This window comes from Bidens hawaiensis, unplaced genomic scaffold (assembly GCF_021521415.1).
Source record: "Bidens hawaiensis isolate Kalapana, Puna unplaced genomic scaffold, B.hawaiensis_p1.1 tig00003506_1, whole genome shotgun sequence".
In the NCBI taxonomy this organism is placed as follows: domain Eukaryota; kingdom Viridiplantae; phylum Streptophyta; class Magnoliopsida; order Asterales; family Asteraceae; genus Bidens; species Bidens hawaiensis.
In genome coordinates, this window is record NW_027491197.1 from 1,718,126 (window position 1) to 1,739,024 (window position 20,899).

The 20,899-nt window shown below is 38.2% G+C and overlaps 1 pseudogene across 1 annotated transcript; it reads right to left on the reverse strand.

The window, feature by feature from the left end:
- Positions 1 to 724: 724 nt before the first annotated feature.
- Positions 725 to 6,475, reverse strand: LOC143623583 (eukaryotic initiation factor 4A-3-like; annotated as a pseudogene). The gene is made up of 8 exons (XR_013151923.1): positions 6,182 to 6,475; positions 4,105 to 4,342; positions 3,902 to 3,982; positions 1,712 to 1,819; positions 1,504 to 1,623; positions 1,227 to 1,394; positions 1,040 to 1,126; positions 725 to 916 (listed from the first exon to the last, which is right to left on the reverse strand). The product of XR_013151923.1 is annotated as a eukaryotic initiation factor 4A-3-like (transcript).
- Between the last annotated feature and the right edge of the window lie 14,424 nt (positions 6,476 to 20,899).

Consider the following 20,899-nt stretch of genomic DNA (forward strand, 5'->3'; position numbering starts at 1 on the left):
ACCGGTCCGGTTATTAACCGAACCGGTTTTTTTCCAGGACGAAAAAAACCGGTCCGGTTAATAACCGAACCGGTTTTTTTAAAAAAACCGATTTGTGCACCTCTAGTTGAAACTCAGGTGTTGGTAAAACCCGTGCATTGGTAAAACTTAAGTGCTATGGCGTCGAGTCGACACACATTCGGTCAGTATCAGTTATGTTTCTTACGTCATCGGAACTAAAAATAATATATAAAAATTGAGGTGGACCAGCGAAGTGGTATTTGTCAGTAAAACTCGGCTTTGGTATAGCCTGAGCGTTAGGACAGTGACTCCACGGGAATTCGGTTGGTCTCCGTTACGCTCGATACGATACCATAACTAAAACGATATAAAACAACAACATTGGAAAAACCCCATCGTTAATATTAAAATTCAGTTAGTTTTCATAATTGTTGAGGCCACCAAAGAAATGAACATAAGTTCACATACGGAAAAAAAAGGCTAATGAAACTAAAGAGGAAAGTGCCTGTTAAAGCCACTAATGACATGAAATGTTTAAGCAAAGAAATGGATTCGAACTTGCATTACTTGGAAACTAAACACAAACAAACAGCCAACTCACCACCAAGACCTCATGTTTGTTAATGTCAAAAACAACAGAAATCTGAAAAAGCAAGCTGTGTTGTGGCGCCAAACTTTCTTTTTATACTAAATAGATAATTAAATCCTCCAAGCAAAGCTCACAATAACATTCTAAAGTTATAAATTGAAGCATCACAAACCACCAAACATGCCACTATTAGACATTTAAGCTTTTTGATATTTATATCAAGTCGGCAACATTCATGGGCATTTCATCAATCTGGGTACTGTAATACTGCTCTCTGTCTCTTATAATTTTTATATCATCAGTTTTCACAAAATTTATAGCTACACCCTGCAACAAAGCATTTCAAAACAACATTTAAAGCTTAAAAAGTCCTATAAATTATTTTCATATAAGTAAATGACTAAGTGTGTGTGCGTGTGTGCGCGCGCACGCGTATGTGTTCTTATTTACCTTTCGTCCAAAACGACCAGATCGACCGATACGATGAATGTAAAGCTCTCGGTTATTTGGGAGGTCATAATTAATTACCAGAGAAACCTGAAACAAAGCATTGAAGAACATATTAGATGATACGAAAATAAAATTTAAACAGATCTCTCTCTTGAAATGAGATAATAACGAAAGGGTGTTGACTTGCCTGTTGAACATCCAATCCCCTGGCCCATACATCTGTGGTAATCAAGACACGAGTAACACCAGATCGAAAATCTTCCATTATTGCATCTCGTTCCTTTTGAGGCATGTCTCCATGCATTGCTGAGACAGTAAAGTTGTTCTCACGCATTTTCTCGGTTAACCAATCCACCTATGCACGGTACAAAGTGAGACAAAGTTAAGTTTTAATCGCAGGTAATATTGACAACAAAATGCACATAATATATAAAATAAGAGAAATAGACCAAACGATTAATTACCTTTCGCTTTGTGTTACAGAAAATTACAGCCTGGGTGATTGTAAGAGTATCATATAGATCACAGAGAGTATCAAACTTCCAATTTTCTCTTTCAACTGCAACAAAGAACTGCTTTATTCCCTGCCATAGTAAACTAGATTAATTAAAATAAAATGATATTGGCAGACAGAGATCAAAATAATACTTATCAAAGCAACATATGCTGTACCTCAAGGGTCAGTTCATCACGTTTTACAAGGATTCTAACAGGATCGGTCATGAATTTGCTGGTCATCTCCAATATTTCATTAGGAAGTGTAGCAGACACCAAACAAACCTGCAACAGTGATATATGTTACTACACGGCTCTCTTCTATTTATTCGTTTTCTCACTTTGAACCTAATTGCTAAATACTATACCCTTATCATGTTAGGGGTATTCAGGGTCAGGAGATAAGAATGATAATGTATAATGGTCAGTTTGCTGTTATGCAATAAAACCATTACCCACTCTTATCCCTCTTTCTCTCTCTTCATTCTGTCTCACGCGGTTTCACCACAGGCATATATATAATAAACTTCTATACTAGAACACTACACACACGTGGTGTGTGTGCGCGCACAGGTTTACTTGTATGCCATATGATATATAGTGATAGTAAACACATAAGAAAAACATCAAGATACATAAGGGTAGGATCAGGCAAAAAAAGATTTTTGTAATAATAATAGGATGGAATTAGAGTCACATATATCCCAACAATATCTCTCTCGTCCCCTCAGCTTTCTTTATATATCTCTTCCCCATCATGCAACATGTTACTTCTATATTTTTATCATAATTTCAATTTTTTTACAATAACCAACCCCTATACACACAAGGTATTGTTCTCACCAAAATAGATGGTTCTCACATGATCTTAACTCTCCATCAATATATATACACACACACACACATTATACATGCATGTTGATGTATATTAGTTATAATACTTGCAATTGCCAAACTAATTAGAACTTTAAACTATATATATGTAGGTATGCGTGGTGTTGTTGTAATTAATCAGGTTGTTCCCCTATGAAATGATGGTCAAATGAGACAGATTCAAGAATGGACGTGCAAGGGGCTGTGAAGCCCGAACTGAGTCAGGACTGTTTTAGTAATTTTGTTAATTAGTTAAGTCGGTGGCTTTTTAGCTTTAGTTAAATAGTTAAGTTAATTAACTGGTTTTTTTAACTGTTTTGAGTTTATCTAAAGGGATCAAGAAAAAAACATAGGAATGTCAGGTTTATCTTTCAGTGTTTGAATCAATTCTACTTGCTAGAAAATTGAGTCTAATTGGGTTTGGTCTAGGTGGATTATTTGTAATTGGTGTTGGGATCAGCCATTTAAATAACCCACCTAGAAGAAGCCTAATCAGACTTAACTTCCTAATTACTAGAATTTATTCATAGAATAAACCTAACTACCCTATGTTTATCCATGGCCCATTTAGATAAACTCAAAACAATGAAAAAAAAACAAACTAATTAACTTAACAAACTAGTTAAAGACTAAACAGCTCTTGACTTAATTAATAAGCTAAATTGACAACAGTCCTGACCCAGTTCGAACATCACATCCCTTGCAAACCCATTCTTAAAAACGACCCAACTGACAGTTATTTCACATATGAAGTTGAGAACAACCCGATTAATTCCAACGGCACACACACATACATAGGGGTGGGATTCAATACAAATAAAATTAACATACTAAATATACATATACTAGAGTATTTACAGTTTTGAACTAGAGTAATTATGTTATAAAAGTATTTACAGTTTTGAACTAGAGAGAGAAAAAGTTAAGATGTGAGAATACTATCACAAAAATGTTTCTTTCATAATTTTAACCATTGTTTTTCTATAATTAGAAACTTTCTGGGAAAAAAAAGCTATTCATCCACCTAACATCCATGTGACGTTGACGAAATCTTTAGTGAAGGTTCACATAACCTTTAAAGTATATTTTTTTCTTTACAAATCAACCACCATGACCCCTTGGGTTTGTTACAATCTGCATATTGCAAGAGGACAAAAGACTAGAAGATGAAAACAACTTTAAAGGGCTTGTTTTCACCAGAAGAAGCTGTTCTCACAAAAAACCAGCCTTACATATCTTATACACACGTATATATAGCATGTGCTTATATAAACCAGGCAACATAAATGCAAAGGTAATGCTAAAAAAACACATGTTTCATATGTCTTTCCCATTCCCATCTCACTCCTCCTTTTGAACTAAGTGCCTCCCCCCCCCAAAAAAATATCACATAGAACATAAGTAATGATGCATTCATGCCATGCAACAGCTTCCATCATTTCCTATAAACATGACTACTTCTAGAAACTGAAAAGAGAAAGAAATGCAGATCACCTGAAGCTCTGGTGGAAGGTATCGATAAACATCATAAATTTGATCCTTAAAGCCTCGACTCAACATTTCATCAGATTCGTCCTATTGAAATATAAGAGCACATACATTATTTAACAGATTACATCAAAACCTAAAGTTGTAGAATTTAAAGGTACAAGTACGAATACTGATTTTAGAAGTCAAAGAAGAAATACAAAACGCACAAGAATTAGTAATTTAATGGCTCTAGTTCTCAATGTTCTCTTAATCATGTCACAGACTCTTCCGGGGGTTCCAGAAACAACATGAACTCCATTTTCTAACTTTCTAATGTCCTCCCCGACGCTTTTTCCACCAATGCATGCATGGGCTTGTATGCTGATGAAATCACCAATGGCCAGTATTTGCTTCTCTGTTTGAGCTGCAAGCTCTCTTGTAGGTGATAAAATCAAAGCTTGAACCCTGTAGATAGCAAATTGATTAACACAACTATAAAAACAAAGAAGAACAAGTAATCACATTTGTCAGTAAAGTGCTAACATCATCTAGCCATTCAAAACTAAGCACGTCATAATTAAACAAATCTTAGATAAAATAAAACTCATAAGTGAGTGTCAAAGAAAGTAGAATAAGTGGTTTAGAGCAGTGTTGTCAAAATCGGTTCTAGGCGCCAATTTATCACTGATTATTTGCTAATCGCTGGGCTGCAGATTAGATCTCAACTAACCAGGGCCCCTAAAATCAGTAATCGGTCAAAATCACTCAGTATTGATCGATATCGTTCAAATTTCGGTCACAATCTTTGATGTATTTGAATAATTATACTTATTAATCCAAACCGATTAATAAGTTTGAAAAATATATATAAAATTTTGTATAATTTTGTGTGTGTATCAATTGCTTCATATTGGAAGAAAATATTAGGCAATGTGTGATGGGGCAAACAATCCGTGTGATTTAGGGCGCCAAAGAAGAGGAACCCCCCCCCCAACCTCCCCCTCGATAAGAAGAGCAACAGGGAGCGCGACGGGTTTTTGCCGCTGGGTGTGTTTTGGGATTAATATTATTATATTATATGTGTGCGTAAGATATATATATATATATATATATATACACTATATAACATACCACTAATGGGCAAATTAAGACGCTTATTTTAAGTAATTTACAACATTTAATGCATGAGGTACAACATTAACTAGGGGCAAAAATGTCATTGTTACATTAAATCTCATGTGTATTTGATATTTCTTCAAAATAATTACAATTTTCATCCCTTAAAGTTACAATATTGGTCCTTAATCTTTTACTTATATATTATTTTATTTTCACTTTTAACCCAACTACCCCCACGATTTTTAGTCATAACTTTTTCATACGTTAATATTTTTTAAAATAAATGGCATCATAAAAACAAGCATTTTATTATCTTTAATTTGAGTATTATATAGCTATAGTTTTCGAAGTAAAAAAAACAATTTATGCAAAAAGTGTATGCGGTTCGGTATTGATGGTTTTAAGTTAAAACTATGAACCAACTTTACAAGTTTTGTTTTGTCGTCAAAAACCGAAACTGAATTGTTTAAAATTAAAACCCAATAAAGCCGAACCATTACCAAAGATTAGGTTCCGATATAGTTTGTACTTCGCTAATAAATTGAGTTTAAAATAAGAATTATTAATTTGCATATACCTTCACTTCAAACTTACGTTACTTAAGAGAATCATAATATCAACAAAGATAATTTTGGTCACATAAGTGTTAAACCGTATTACAATAATGCAAAATTAACCTTAAAACCAAACTGATGAACGGTCACACAGTTTCAAACAGAATAATGAAAACACGTAAATTTGTTACATGATTACCAAAGTATGTGTTTCCGGCTGCATCGCGCGAGCACCCTTCTAGTATATATATATATAGGGGCTACAAAACCATTACACCCCTAAAACAAAAATACCCCCTTTGCTGACTAGGCGCCACATGGCACTTATCCCCCCACTACACATAGCCTTATTGCTTGGTTGTAACAGATGACTACTCATGTTTTACTTTATCTAATCGTTTGTTATAACGTATCTAGCACTTTTATCGCTGCTATTCCGTGTCAATCATAATTACGATAATTTCTAATGTTTTCTGTTTCATATTAGGGTGTGTGTGTGTAAGTTTGAGAATTACATCTAAAATCCCAATCCGATTACTCGCTAGTCTTTAAACCCTAAAACACAAAGCTAGGGTTTCATTTCAAATTAATAGAATAAAATAAAATACATAATTGAATAACAAAAACATACTCTCTGGAGGAGGTGTCAACAATCTGGCAAACAGTAAGCGCAATCATGGAGGTTTTACCGGTACCGGACTGAGCCTGAGCGATGACGTCACGGCCTTCAATGATTGGGCGTACGGCTCTCTGTTGGATTGCGAAAGGTTTCTCGAAGCCGTGCTGGTAGATTCCACGGAGTAAGTCGTCCTTGATTCCCATCTGGTCGAATGCCATGATTGGCTCCACGCCTTGTGACGTCTCGAACACCAGCTTCTCGTCGTCCACCATCGTGTTCCGCCGGGATTATTGACGTTCCCGCCATCGGACGGAGATTGGTTAGGGTTCCGGTTTGAAACAAGTGAAGCCTCCAGCGAGCTTTAGGTTGTGTGTTAGGTTTGTTTTATTACGAGGGTAGGATTGCCATTTTGCCCCACCAAAATCTCTATAACGACAAAGAACATCCTTTAAATTTCAAATCCCTATCACGTTACGTCCTTTCTCATTAACAAAGTTAATTTTTCTTGTTAAATCTGGTCATGTGCTTTGCACATGAGGGTAATTTGGTCATTTTTATCTATTATTAAAAAAACTGTTAGTCTCTTCACCCTTTTCTGCCACCCACCTCCCCACTATCACCGGTATCTGTTACCCATCGCCACCATCACACCAGACCGCCATCGCATCTCCGCAACCTTCAATTAACCACCGTTTACCACCACCAATCAGGTACCAACCTCACCTCCACCATGAACCTTCAGACTTTGAATGGAAATAACCAACACCCTTTACTTTCTTCAACCACATACACCTCATTCCCCTCTCTACACCATCAGACCACTACACTTGCCAACCACGGCACACCAAACCACCAAACAATCAAAATAACATCGTCGAACTTAAGATCCGAAATTAGGTTTAACCGTGAAGGGTCTAACCGTATCACAGGTTTGATAATAATATTTTGACTTTTAATGAATGAATGAATAAAAGATGTGTAGATTAAGTCGAATAAATTTCAAATTACAAAAAGAAAAAATGAAGACAGAATTACAAATTTTGTCATTTAAACAAAGCCAATTTATGGATCGTGTCCCTTTTTTAGTTTGTTTACAGGTGGTGTCCTTTAAACAATTTTTTTCATACACGTTATGACATTTACTCTAACTGGGTTAGAAAAGCTCAATTAAATATCATCACGTGAGTCGCATATGAGAGCTTTTTGGTCTTTTCATCTATACCTGCAAATTTATTGCCATTTCCTCCTCTTTTAACCCCCCCCCCCCCCAATTAGGGCTTCAATTCAATAACCCAAATTAGGGCTCGATGTGAATTTCCTTACTCCGCAACAACAACCACCGGTCGCCGACCACATCATTTTCTTTTTCCCCAAATAAAAGAATGGAGTTCAATTAGGGTTTTGGATGAAGCCAGTCGATGTAGAACGATTTCAGCGACGGAAGATGCGATGATGGAGGTGGAGAAATCAAATAATTGAGAAAGGGTTGTTGAGGATTGTTGCTGTTAGTTAGGATTGCAGCAGCTTTATAACAATCTTGTCGTCTTCCTCGCCGAAGAAGATGACCGGTGATGGTGCCGGATTTACAAAAAGACGACCGATATGGTGCCGGATTTACAGAAGGGTGTACTGAATTTGTGGTAAATAAAATGAACGACGTGGGTTCTGCAATGGTGATGGTGTGGTGGCGATGGTTCGTTTGGTGAGCAGGGTGGTGGTGGTGGTGGTCGGATGGGCTGAATGAAGATGAAATGTGGATGGGATGGTGGGGCCGGAGGTGCAGCAGCCATTGGAAGGAAAGATCTCCGGCGATATGGTAAGTTTTAGTGGTGACTTAAGAAGAAAGGGAGTTGGTTTGGTGATGGTAGTTGTGGGGTCACGGCTGAGAAAGGTGGTTGGTTTGGTGGCTAGGAAGTGGTGGTGTTGGTGTGGAGACAGGGAGGGAGAGGAGTAGAGAGATAGAAAGAAGACACGATCCATAAATTTGCTTTGTTTAAAGGACAAAATTTGTAATTTTGTCAAAAATGAATTACATAATGAATAAAGATGTATATACAAATTCGAATAAATTCTGAATTACTAAAGAATAAAAAAGAATTATATGATGAAGTTATTTATATACAACATTAATAGTCTTATTTGAAAGTTTATCATCTTTATAAAAAAAATAGTATTTCAGCCCATCTCTGGTTTTAGCGTTGGATAGCGCAACATACAACTGACCAAGACTAAAATTAACCGTCTAAGAAATAAACCAACCCTAAAAAGTGATTAGCCTTGACTTTTAATAGCCTTCATTACAAAACAAACAACAAGTTGTTTGCGGCATTGCGAATAAGTGAGCTTAAATACAGTTAAACCTCTGTAAATAAATAATGTTCGGACCTAGATGTTTTATAAATTTAGCGAGATATTTAATATTGATAAAATAATAATTTATAAATACAAAGATTCAATAGCTTTGGAACCGGCCACTCGGAAAGAAGCATTGCAATGGGGCAACAACCGGGGGCGGACTTAATTGAATGGGAGGGGTAGCACTACCCCTCAACATTTCCGATGAACTATAATTTTTTTTCTTTACGTTTTATGTATTACGTTACCCCTGAAATTATATTACGTCACGCCTCAAAAATTTTGAAACCCACAAGTCCACAACAATAATTTTCAGAGTTACAATACTTTCAATTTAACTTGGAATACATGGTGTTTAGGGATTTGTTGAAAGAGATAGAAAGAGAAGTGGGGGAGACAGGAACGCGGGTTAAATCAAATCAGTAAATTAGAAGCAAATTTATTATCATTCCCTTCTAGTTTAGCACATTTACAAACTGTACACTTTAGTTTTATTTGAATTTTAAATCACCTTTGTAACAACGTGAAAATTTTGAGTTCAAAGTATCAACTTTCCAAAGTTTAAGGACTAAAATTGTCAAAATCCAAACTTGAGGGTTTAAATGAAAATTTGGTTTTTCCTGACCCATCGCGCTACGCGATAAGTCAGAAGAGACACCCATCACGTACCGCGATGGGGTGTCTGACAATATGTGACATGTGGCACACGGTGGCACCATGTGCTGCCACGTGTCACCACGTGTTGCCACGTGGAGCGGCGCTTGCCACGTGTCGACACGTGGCAGGTCTACCCTCTGCGTCAGCAGGCCTATATCGCGGTACGCGATAGGCCTGCCCAGGGACCCATCGCGTACCGCGATGGGAGCCCAAATTTCGTCTATAAATAGCAAGGTCCGGAATCTTCATTTGGCACACCAAAACTCAGCTCTTTTACCTCTCTCTAACTTCTCTCTAAAACCCGACAATCATATAAACGATTTGCCTCGATAAACGTGCCACGATCCCTTGTTTGTGTACACCGTTCTCCTTGAAGTTCGTGCCACCCTCCACCCTCATTCATCAAGAAGGCGTTGTTGTAATGGCAAAGAGTCCCGAAAGACGTGCCGACGAGTGTTGAAGTTGGCATATCAAAATTGTTCGAGAAAAGTAAAGCGGCGTCGGAGTGCTGCTCAATTCTCTAGGATTTCTATACGCCACTAAGGTTAGGCGTAATGATGATTTCAATATAATTTAATATTATATTCAAGGCTTAAGCCTTAAGTCGAGGTTATACTCGATACCTCGATAAAAGAAAAGAAAAGAAAACATAACAAAGAAACGAATGAAAATATGATTATGAATATTGTTGAATACGTATATATGTGTGTAAGTATATATGTAAATATTCTTTGTTATGAAATATTATTTAAGTATTTAATGAATAATGAGTATTCTTAAATAATAAAAGAAAATGATTACGTTTCTTGGAGAAGAAGAAACGTCGGGTTTTTAATATAAACTAAAGGTTTATAATTTACTTTTAAACTAAAGGTTTTCAAGTAAATAAGAATTGAACTAAAGGTTCAATCGAGGATTGAGATATAAGACTAAAGGTCTTAAGCCGGATCGTGTATCCGACTAACAAATATTTATACTCGTACTATAGGTGCGAGATAAAGAAAGGGAAAGACCCTTGGACGGTGAGTGAAGCCGATCCTAAAGAGACAAGGTGAATACGCACCCAAACTTTTAAACTTGTTTTCAAATGAGTCAACTTGTTATATGAAATTGTTTACAAGGAACTATGTGTTCCTAAAACCGTTATAACTATGGGTATGAACCTAGCCCTCAGGCTGTGGTATACGTATGTCTGGATCCTTACATAGGTGGTACTATGCGATGTATGGGCATGATCGCACCACCCTTGGTCGTAGGACGCTCTCCTGCAGGGAGTACGACCTTATGTGTATATTTACGGGTACTTAACTAAGTCAAACGCTGCGGTGTTTGCTGAGGTGACCTAGTGTAGAGACTCTAGTTTATAATGTGTTATTTGACTTTATTATTTCTAAGCCACGTTGGGCCGAGGCAGGCGTAGTCTCAAGGGGTAATAAAGTAAAAGAAGTTATTTTGCGTCAGGTGTTCACCAGCATTCGTTGCTGACGTATTTTCTTACGTTTTGCAGGTGAACAAGTTTAGCGCTTGGAGTATCGAAGTGCTATTTGTATTTATATCCGATGGCTCGGATTTCTTTTGTAAAACTTAACATTATGGTGGTTTGTAAGTTATAAACACATAAATATTTTGTTAACTTAAACGGGTGTTTTATAATCCCGTCGTTTGATTGTAAATATTAACGTTACACTTTCGATCCTTAAAGTTTTATAACTCTTCCGCAAATTAACGTAACTCTGATTTATTTACAATTACGATACCAACTTATGGGTCAAGCTCCTAGGCCTAGATTGGGGGTGTGACAGGTTGGTATCAGAGCCAGGTTCTTAGCGAATTGGGTATCATAAAACAATACCCAAGCTTCGATCCAAGTATAGGAAATAATTGATTATGTGTTTTAGGGATAAGATAGGCTGGTAACCTTTCTTTCCCACTCTACATTCTAAACCACCCATAATATTAGATGTCGTTCAAAGCTTATATGGAGAATTATGTACGCAAGGCAAAAGAGGCCGGAATTGCCGAACCTTACCCCGAAGACAACATGAGTGACGGGTATTATGAAGCCTATTTCAACCAAGATGTGGAACATGACCTGACCAAACCCGTGTACTACCCCGGAAGTCGACACTACCCGATAGACGTTCCCGAAAGTCCACCAAAACAAAGGATGGAGCCACCAAAACGCTCAAGCTATCATCCACCAACAATGCCGATGTATCAACCTTCCGAAGTACCGACATACCACCCATCGGAGATCCCAACATACCAACCCTCGGAGATACCACAAGGTTACCCAACTGGATACCTACCGAATCCTCACCCGTCCTATACATTCCTATCCAATAGACCAATAAAGGAGGAACCGAGATCCCCATCTTCCGACTGGATGCAATGTCACTCCGATCCATGCCGATGGTTTACTGGAAGCTCTACTTTTAATGAAGTCAACTCTCAACCCAACAATGGTGAAGGGCCATCCCGAAAGCCGAATATGAGAATAATGATGCCTTTTGAAACTTTCCAGATGTCCTCACTAAACATTGAGACCACCCAACCCATGGAGGAAGAGGAACCCGAAGAAGAGGAGGATCCTGATGAAGACCCCGAGGAAGAGGATGAACCCGAGGAAGAAATTGAGGAAGAACCGGAAGAAGAGCATCCTGATAACCCTAATGAGATGACAAGCCCAATAGAAGGATCACTCACTTCCCAAAACACAATCTATGGTTCTGTGGGCTCATATGCCCAATATCTTGAGAAATTAAGGATCCGAACTTCGTCAAGCTTCCCACCATTCCAAGGAGAAATTCCATCAATCCAAGAGCAAGCCGACGAGATCCGAGAGTAGAACCAAGCTGCCAAGACCTACCTTTACCTTTCATCCGATATGGACTATGTTTCGTATCCAGAACCGAGGAATCACTATGAGATGGTGACACTGGGTTACCGCGACCCACCTCCACAGTATGGATACCCCAACGTAGTTCCGCAATCGTATGAAGAGCATTTGGATTGTGCCATACATGAAACCGACGATTGGAAGAAGAAGGTAGACGAAGAAGAAAAGAAAAAAGAAGAAGATTGGAGAAACACTCCTTCGTAAATGTGACAAACTAACAAAGGTTGTGAAGAAGTTCTTGAAGAACTGAAGATGGTGGAATACGATGTGAAGATTATGTGTAAAATAGTCCTGAATGTTATGTGTATAAATAAAGAACTTCTGAAACGTTCTTATGTAATGATAGGACAAGATATATATATATATATCGTTGGAACGATATATATATATATATATATATATGTATGTGTAATGTATATATATATCCTCGTGATATATATATCAATGTGTAATAAATAAACGTGTGTTTAATAGAAGAAATGTTGTTAAAATTTCAGACTAAATTGAAAAAGAAAAAGAAAATGTCTGAACAAAGCAACAATGAGAACGCTCGTAAAGAAAAAGAAATAAAAGATAAGGGGAAAGGCCCTGAAAACGAGCGAGAGGAAGAAATTCCTGAAAAATACATGAACAAAATTCAAAAGATGATTAAAGATGCTGTTAGGGAAGAATCCGTGTTTAGATCTCAATCTCGACAATCTAGACATTCCCGAACTGTTAACCCTTCTGTTCATCCTTCTAAATCTGTTAAATCTCGTCCTAAACCATCCCGTGCTGAAGAGAGCGATCATGGGTCTAATGCCGATGAAGGTGTTAGGCAAAAGTTTAAAGTGAGTGGGTGTACGTTCAAAGATTTCAAATACTATGGACCGAAAGAGTTCTATGGTGACAAAGGAGCCATCATGACTGTGAGATGGCTTGAGGAGATGGAGACTATTGTCATCACAAGCAAGTTTTCCGAGGAGGAGAAGATTCAATATTCGACGCTTACTTTCAAAAGAGAAGCGCACGAGTGGTGGAATGCGTTGCTGATGAGTAAGGGAAGAGACCAGATGTATGGTTTGACATGGGCTGTGTTTAAGGCCATGGTGATGGCGAAGTTTTGTCCAATGCACGAAACCGACCAAGTCCAAACTAAGTTCCTTAATCATAAGGTCGTTGGGACAAATCTTCGCGAGTACAACACAAAGTTCCTTGAGTATTGTCGACTTGTTCCCCAGCTGGTTAATCCTGAGTCCAACAAATTCACACGTTATATTTGGGGACTACCACGGGAAATCCGCGACATGGTGAGGTCTCATTTTCCTCAAACCGCTGACTCTGCGATGGAGTTGGCTGGTTATTTAATGGGTGGCATGGTCCACAATAAGGAAGAGGACAAGAAAGTGACACCAACAACTGCTCAAGGAAAGACTGGAGGAGGTTCCAACTTTAGAAGCAAGGGCGTAAACCAAAACAACTCTACGCCATGCAAGACTTGTAGGAGATACTACAAAGGCCGATGCAATTTTGCCCCGTCTCCTAAAGTCTTTGAGTCCTGTAATCGTACAAGACATGATGCTGCTAATTGTTGGAAGAAGAAGATGACTTGCTTCAACTGCAAGGAGATGGGCCATTTGAGTTTTGAGTTCCCAAAGAACAAACCCGCTGCTGGTGGTGCGGGTGGAAGTGGCAAAGACAAGAAAGGAAACGCTCGAGTCTTCGTACTCGACACAAAAAGGGCCGCTGACATGCCGGAAACCATAACCGTACGTTTCTAGTCAACGACACCTATGCTAGAGTTTTGTTTGATTCGGGTGCGAATTTAAGTTTTATAGATTATAGTTTATGTAGTCTATTAAACGAACCGTTAACTAAATTAGATAAAACTCTAAGCGTCGAGACTGCTAGTGGCAAAATCGTTAAAATCTCCGAAGCTCTTGAAAACGGAAAAATCCTTTTAGCTGGTTATATTTTGCCTATTTGTTTGTTACCTATGAGTTTGGCTGGTTTTGATATTGTACTTGGTATGGATTGGTTATCCGATAACCAAGCTCGTATCATCTGCAATAGCAAAACCGTAGAACTTCAAGCCCCCGATAAGAAAACGATTCGAATTGAAGGGGACAAAGACGCTGGCCAAGTTAACATAATTTCTATGATTAGGGCTAACAAATGTTTGAATCAAGGATGCCTCGCATTCATGTCCTACGTCACTGAAGAATCAAAGCTAAAAGAAATCAAAGACGTATCTATCGTTTCTGACTTTTCTAACGTCTTTCCTGATGAACTTCCTGGAATCCCTCCCGATCGTGAAGTAGAGTTTAGGATCGATCTCATTCCTGGTACAGCTCCGATCGCCAAAGCCCCGTATCGCTTAGCGCCGACCGAAATGAAGGAGTTAAAGAAACAACTCGACGAGCTACTTGAGAAGGGTCTCATTGACCGAGTTCGTCGCCTTGGGGAGCGCCAATTCTATTCGTCAAGAAGAAGGACGGATCCATGCGAATGTGTATTGATTATCGTGCGTTGAACAAAGTCACAATCAAAAACCGATATCCACTCCCTCGTATCGATGATCTTTTCGACCAACTCAAGGTGCTAGCTATTTTTCTAAAATCGATCTTCGTTCCGGCTATCACCAACTCAAAATCCAATCCGAAGACATTCCAAAGATCGCGTTTCGAACAAGGTATGGACATTATGAGTTCACGGTTATACCGTTTGGATTTACTAACGCTCCGGCCGCGTTCATGGACATGATGAACCGTATTTCTAAGCCGTACTTGGATAAATTTGTTATCGTATTCATCGATGACATACTTATTTATCCTAAGTCCAAGGCTGATCATGAAATCCATCTTCGAACTTTGATTTAAATTCTTAGAACCGAGAAGTTGTACGCAAAGTTCTCAAAATGCGAGTTCTGGTTGCACGAGGTGCAATTTCTTGGTCACATCATCAACGTCAACGGTATTCAAGTGGACCCCGCTAAGATTGAAGCTATCTCTAAGTGGGAGGTCCCGAAGTCGCCAACCGAGATCCGAAGTTTCTTAGGTTTAGCCAGCTATTACCATAGGTTCATCGAGAACTTTTCTCGAATCGCCGTTCCCCTAACCTCATTAACTCATAAGAATAACAAATATGAATGGGGGACGAAGCAACAAGAGGCGCTCGATATACTTAAACAAAAACTCACTCAAGCACCTATCTTAGCTTTCCCAGAAGGTACTGAGGATTTTGTTGTCTTTAATGACGCGTCTCACTCGGGTTTGGGATGCGTACTAATGCAACGAAAGAAAGTAATCCCCTACGCCTCTCGTCAACTCAAAGTACACGAAAAGAACTATACGACTCACGATCTAGAGTTAGGCGTCATAATCTTTGCACTTAAGATATGGAGGCACTATCTCTATGGAGTAAGATTCACCGTGTACACTGATCATAAGAGCTTGAAACATATCTTTGATCAAAAAGAGTTAAACATGCGCCAACGGCGATGGATGGAAACGCTCAACGACTATGATTGCGAGATTGTTTATCATGAAGGCAAGGCTAACGTCGTGGCTGATGCCTTAAGTGGCAAAGAACATGAAAAACCCAAAAGAGTCCGAGCGTTACGTCTAGAACTTCAAATTGATCTTATCGAACAAATCAAGTCCACTCAAATTCAAGCGATCAATGAAAACCAAATCTCCGACGAAAAACGTAACGGCACCATTGACTCGTTAGTCAAGGGTGATGATGGTATCCTTAGACTCGGTAATAGGATTTGGGTACCAATAATTGGAGGTTTTTGTGAGAAAATCTTGAACGAAGCTCACAAATCTAAATATATGATGCATCCCGGAAGTGATAAGATGTACCACAATCTAAAAGCAAACTATTGGTGGAATGGGATGAAAAGGGATGTCGCATGGCATGTTGCGAAATGTTTAACTTGTCTGAAAGTCAAGGCTGAACACCAAAAGTCTTCGGGATTGCTTCAGCAACCCGAACTTCCCGTTTGGAAGTGGGAGTTAATTACTATGGATTTCATTACCAAACTCCCGAAGACGACTCGACAACACAATGCTATTTGGGTGATTGTGGATCGATTGACGAAATCCGCACACTTTATACCCATCAATGAGTCGTACTCAATGGATAGATTAGCACGTATCTATGTAAACACCATTGTCGCTTTGCATGGAGTACCGCTGTCTATAATATCTGATCGAGACAGTCGTTTTACATCTCATTTCTGGAAAAGCTTCCAACAAGCTCTTGGTACGAAGTTGAACCTTAGCACCGCCTATCATCCACAAACCGATGGGCAAAGCGAAAGGACTATTCAAATGTTGGAAGATATGCTTCGCGCTTGCGTGATCGATTTAGGTGGAAGTTGGGATGACCACTTACCCCTAATGGAATTTTCGTACAATAATAGCTATCACGCAAGTATTCAAACCGCACCATTCGAGGCGTTATATGGTTGAAAGTGTAGGACGCCCATGTGTTGGTCTGAAACTGGAGACAATCAGTTATCTGGACCCGAGATAGTCCAAGAAACTACCGACAAGGTTCTCCAAATTCGAGAACGACTTAAGACGGCACATGATCGCCAAAAGAGTTACGCCGATGTCCGTTGTAAGCCGTTAGAGTTTAATGTTGGTGACAAAATGTTATTGAAAGTCTCGCCTTGGAAAGGCGTTGTTCGCTTCGGTAAGAAAGGAAAATTGAGTCCTCGACTCGTTGGACCTTTTGAGGTACTCGAACGAATCGGCACTATTACATACTGTTTGCGACTGCCCGAGGAAATGCAAGGGATACATGATGTATTCCATGTTTTGAATCTGCGTAAGTGCTTGACCAACGAATCGTTAGCGATGCCATTAAAAGACGTTGAAATTAATGAGAACTTAAATTCGTAGAACGTCCAATACAAATTGAAGATTCGAAAACAAAGAAATTGAAAAGAAAAAACTTTGAAAATTGTGAAAGTTAAATGGGACTCGCGTAGAGGGCCCGAATATACTTGGGAACTCGAAACATAAATGAAAAAGAAATACCCCCAACTATTCTTGTAAAGCAATCTCGAGGACGAGATTTTTTTCAAGGTGGGGAGGATGTAACAACGTGAAAATTTTGAGTTCAAAGTATCAACTTTCCAAAGTCTAGGGACTAAAATTGCCAATTCAAACTTGAGGGTTTAAAATGAAAAATTGGTTTTTCCTCACCCAACGCGCTACGCGATAAGTTAGAAGAGACACCCATCGCGTACCGCGATGGGGTGTCTGACAATGTGTGACACGTGTGCCACGTGGCACACGGTGGCACCATGTGCTGCCACGTGTTGTCACGTGGAGCGGCGCCTGCCACGTGTCGACACGTGGAAGGTCTACCCTCTGCGTCAGCAGGCCTATATCGCGGTACGCGATAGGCCTGCCCAGGGACCCATCGCGTACCGCGATGGGAGCCCAAATTTCATCTATAAATAGCAAGGTCCGGGATCTTCATTTGGCACACCAAAACTCAGCTCTTTTACCTCTCTCTAACTTCTCTCTAAAACCCGACAATCATATAAACGATTTGCCTCGATAAACGTGCCACGATCCCTTGTTTGTGTACACCGTTCTCCTTGAAGTTCGTGCCACCCTTCACCCTCATTCATCAAGAAGGCGTTGTTGTAATGGCAAAGAGTCCCGAAAGACGTGCCGACGAGTGTTGAAGTTGGCATATCAAAATTGTTCGAGAAAAGTAAAGCGGCGTCGGAGTGCTGCTCAATTCTCTAGGATTTCTATACGCCACTAAGGTTAGGCGTAATGATTATTTCAATATAATTTAATATTATATTCAAGGCTTAAGCCTTAAGTCGAGATTATACTCGATACCTCGATAAAAGAAAAGAAAAGAAAACATAACAAAGAAACGAATGAAAATATGATTATGAATATTGTTGAATACGTATATATGTGTGTGAGTATATATGTAAATATTCTTTGTTATGAAATATTATTTAAGTATTTAATGAATAATGAGTATTCTTAAATAATAAAAGAAAATGATTACGTTTCTTGGAGAAGAAGAAACGTCGGGTTTTTAATATAAACTAAAGGTTTATAATTTACTTTTAAACTAAAGGTTTTCAAGTAAATAAGAATTGAACTAAAGGTTCAATCGAGGATTGAGATATAAGACTAAAGGTCTTAAGCCGGATCGTGTATCCGACTAACAATAATTTATACTCGTACTATAGGTGCGAGATAAAGAAAGGGAGACCCTTGGACGGTGAATGAAGCCGATCCTAAAGAGACAAGGTGAATACGCACCCAAACTTTTAAACTTGTTTTCAAATGAGTCAACTTGTTATATGAAATTGTTTACAAGGAACTATGTGTTCCTAAAACCGTTATAACTATGGGTATGAACCTAGCCCTCAGGCTGTGGTATACGTATGTCTGGATCCTTACATAGGTGGTACTATGCGATGTATGGGCATGATCGCACCACCCTTGGTCGTAGGACGCTCTCCTGCAGGGAGTACGACCTTATGTGTATATTTACGGGTACTTAACTAAGTCAAACGCTGCGGTGTTTGCTGAGGTGACCTAGTGTAGAGACTCTAGTTTATAATGTGTTATTTGACTTTATTATTTCTAAGCCACGTTGGGCCGAGGCAGGCGTAGTCTCAAGGGGTAATAAAGTAAAAGAAGTTATTTTGCATCAGCGTGTTCACCAGCATTCGTTGCTGACGTATTTTCTTACGTTTTGCAGGTGAACAAGTTTAGCGCTTGGAGTATCGAAGTGCTATTTGTATTTATATCCGATGCCTCGGATTTCTTTTGTAAAACTTAACATTATGGTGGTTTGTAAGTTATAAACACATAAATATTTTGTTAACTTAAACGGGTGTTTTATAATCCCGTCTTTTGATTGTAAATATTAAAGTTACACTTTCGATCCTTAAAGTTTTATAAGTTTTCCGCAAATTAACGTTACTCTGATTTATTTACAATTACGATACCAATTTATGGGTCACGCTCCAAGGCCTAGATTGGGGGGTGTGACAACCTTATAGTTAACTATTTCATATTTCTTATTCATCAAATCTAGTTAAATTGAATAGATAAATAATATATTTTGTTGTTAGATTAGTCAACTGGTTTATAATGTTTTTATGTATTTGTTATTTTTGGTTTACAATTGTCTTTTACTTTTTTATTTAATTAAATATTGAAATTACTCATTAACAATATGTGTTTGATCTAGTCGAAAGATATCAACAAAATCATTGTATTATTAAATTAACAAGTTTTAATAATTTTTTAATATCACTAAGCCAACAAGTTTGGGTTATTTTGACCGACCCATTTTAGAACAATGTGTTTTGACATACCTATTTTTACCTCCACTGATAAAAATCAAGGATTTATCACTACAAACAGGTTAACTCGGTGCAGGTACGCGTTGGAACATGTAACCCCGTGCCGGTACACGCGTAACGCGAAACCGAGTCCGAGACTCACAAATGCGTAACCGAGTGCTTCTACGAGCAAAATGCGTTACCGAATCTCGCTACACGTGAAACACTTAATCTGGCCCCAGTAAACGCGAACCCTATCAAAAAAAATTTTTCTTAAAGTATGGTTAAGAAAAAAAAATTCGTAGCCCCCTGAAATAACTGTCTAGATCCTCCACTAGACAACAACTCTTCACAAATTTATTACATTACAAGAAGACAATGTCCCAACTCATAAGTGCAATAAGAAGATTTAAAGATAAACTCAATATAGATTTTATGTTCAACAATAAAACAAGTGACTATAGATTCAATGTTAAAAGGGTAGATGCAAGCTACGCCCTGCCCCGCCCCTTACCGAAGTCCAAGCTCAGTGAGACCTAGACAAGAAAACTCTTATTGAATATCTACTGATCAAATCTTCCTTATATGAATGGATACAAGGGTTGTTAGCCAATCAATGTTTTTATGATGGGTTTAAAGCAATGGGTACCAACAATTTCTCCCAACTAATTGAGTAATTCACCAATTGAACTTTGCTTTTGTTTCCATAAATATTCTCAAAAACCTTTTCTTTTCTTTTTAAATAAATAGGGGAGCCTCCTGTCACTAATTGCATGATCAAAGACATACACCTTAAACGTTAAACCCCGTTGAACACATACATGTGCCTGACGCACAACCGGTTTCTGATGCCAGACGCGTAAGCGGCATTGAACAAGTTAACAAGCATTGTCGCGCTGGAGACGTAGCTGGTTACTAGTGTCAGACGTGTTAATGGGTTGGAAGAAACCGACTCTATATGTGAAACTATTACTCGACGCATAACCAAGTAATAAATTTAGAACTATTATATATATAGATAAAAAGTAGTGGCTGGTACCACAAAATATAAGTAGCTCACTTTTTTGCTCTTTTAGTTTAATTGTTTGAAGGAAATGTCTAGTGGTTGTTTTGTATTTATAAGGTATATGCATAGAGTTATATTACACATGTTGACATTTTCAAATTTATGCTCATGCTAATATTAGATAGTTAAGATGCATAGTTTAGGGGGTGTTTGGGATTCCTTATTTTGCCTCCTTATAACTTTTCATTCAATTAATAAGTTACAACACTGTAACTTATAAAACTTTTCCTCTCACAATATAAGCAATTCCAAACACCTTATTGCTTTTTAAAAAGTTTATAAGTTATAAGTTAGTGAAAATAAGCAATCCCAAACACCCTCTTAATAAAACTTAATAGCTAATAATAAATTTATTTTTGTTATTTTTTTAATAAATATTGTGTTTAGTAATTTATGTTTACGATTTAGTTACGGTACCGACAATACATA